The 2,348-nt window shown below is 36.8% G+C and overlaps 1 protein-coding gene across 1 annotated transcript in view; it reads right to left on the reverse strand.

Annotated features, from left to right (window-relative positions):
• LOC105289566 overlaps nucleotides 1–2,348 on the reverse strand; it is an 84,846-nt gene that overhangs the window by 49,436 nt on the left and 33,062 nt on the right. The gene's annotated exons all lie outside the window — the stretch shown is intronic.

The raw sequence follows: 2,348 nt of genomic DNA on the forward strand, positions 1-2,348 counted from the left end.
GCCTCATTTTCTTCCTAGCATTGTTCTCTGTCACCCTACATAATACTTCCATTAAGCTTTTCTGAATTCTCAACATGTCCTTACCACTTTAGTTTTCTTGTTTCTGCTGAAATCCCTTGGATTAGAAACCTAGTGTTAGAATTATTATCCTTGCTTTGACCTTTAACATTCTCTAGGACTTCAGCTATATCATGGGAATAGTAAAGGAGTATTTAGGACTCATAAACCAATATGGCCCTCTTGGGGCCTGTGCTTATCCTATTCTAGGTTTCCAGGCTGGGTGTGGTTGCCCATATTAGTACTCTACAAGCATCTCAGAGAAGTGTGTGTGTGGCACTGGGCTCGGGAAAGCCCTATCCTAGATCCTGGTACCACTATATACTGAGAAATTATATGTGATTCCACTAGATTTTTTTTGTGTTTCCCTAAGATGTTCATTGTAAAGAAGCTCCACATTTGTAGGGAGATGGAACAAGTGCCATTTCTGGTCCTTCCTGGTAGTGGATCATCTCCTGGAGCCCCAGAGTCTGCAGCTCTGTGACATTTCAGTAATACTGACTGCTAAGCAACATTTCCTGGGCTCTAAGTGACAGGGGGTAGCCAGCAATATCCTCCACTGACTACAGCAGGGAGAGGTGTATGTGGCCTGCTGTAGGCCCACCCTTCTCTCACCTAACCAAGAATTGGACTAGAAACCTGCATTATATCTTATTTTCCAGTTTCTCTACTCCTATTCTCCATGTATTGATTTCACATTTCTACATTTATGCATTTGAATTGGTAATCCAGTTTGGAACTTACAATTTTGACTATGTCCATCATCTCTCCTTTGGAGGAAAAGATTCTGCAGTCTTTTTTAACCTCACTCATGACAACTGCAACTAAGAGTTTTCTTGTCCTCATACATTTCCCTATCCTTTATGATATACAACCTGCGTAGGTCCACTATCTACTCAACCCTTAGTGACAGAGTAAACAGGTTAGACAGAACATTGCTGTAGAAGAAAATACCACAGAGGGCAGCACTTGCTTAGAGGAAACTTAAGGGGAAGTTAGGTTTGGGAAGGAAATAATCTATTTTCTTCCATTACCAGGGACGTTAGGAAATTTTTTAAAAAAGAGATGGCTGGGAAACAAAAGTGATGTCCAAGTCTAATCTGATGACAGATACTAATAACGGTAACTAGAGGGAGAGTCCTTATCTATGGAATGCTTTTAGCAGGATGTACTTTGCCCATCTAAGATGCTTATTATAAATAGATGTGGAATTTATAGATTTATCAGGCATGGCTCATTGAAAAAAGTCATATAAGCTATGGAATTAACGAGGTATCCTTTTGTGCATGTGATATCCCAGACTTCTCCATGTTTCACCTGGAAGGCCTATATCCTTTGAATTATTAGTAAAAGTCATGGGTATTTTTCTAATTCCTACATGTCTTTAAAGTAGAAACATGATAAATAGATGTGAACCTTTCATGAGGAATGGCCTAGAAAACAAGTGTCAGCAATCAAAAAACATTTGAAAAATTGTTAGCATATGTCTGGGGGCGGGGTGAGCATAACTGAGAACTAAGGCTGATGAGCTGATGATGACAAGAGAGCATGTAAGTGTTATATGGGAATAATACAACTACCAGAAAAAGAACAGAAGAGAGAGAGTAAGTGGAAAATACAATAACCTCACTGATTGATTCATAGACATTATCTGAAGATAAAAGAATCACTTGGGGCTTACAAATCTAAGACTCTTAAGCAAATCCAAAAATCCAAATACTAACAACTAAGAATACAGTATAGGAACTAAAACTGGATAGAGAAGAGAGAAAGAGCAGTTAGTTGATCATTTCAGTATTGCTCATATAGGAAAACAATGGATATTATCTAAAGAAAGTGAGGACTCAGGCATCATATAATAATGAGAAATATAAATGAAAATTAAACTGAAATAGCATGGTTAACCCATCAAATTGGAAAAGATCACAAAGCCTGATAACACTCTGTATTGATGAGAGTGTATGTAAGAGGCATTTCATACATTTCTGGTAGTAACATAAATTGGTACAACTTCTATGTACAGAACATTTAATAATTTAAGAAAAAGGGTTATACATCATTCTACCTTCCTATATGAACAAGTTTTTAGAGTAGCCAAAGGGCTCTAATTAATAAGGAAAAGTTCTTTACTTTAAATTTATAAACTGAAACAATTCAGTTTATAATTTTAGAAGGAATGATAAGATTAGAAATATTGCCATTTTGCAAACCTCAAAATAATAGATGGAATTATTAAGTAAATGGTTGATGGGAAACATTACATTGGAAGAATCATGTGGTCACCAACTGAA

This window comes from Pteropus vampyrus, unplaced genomic scaffold (assembly GCF_000151845.1).
Source record: "Pteropus vampyrus isolate Shadow unplaced genomic scaffold, Pvam_2.0 Scaffold25, whole genome shotgun sequence".
NCBI lineage: Eukaryota > Metazoa > Chordata > Mammalia > Chiroptera > Pteropodidae > Pteropus > Pteropus vampyrus.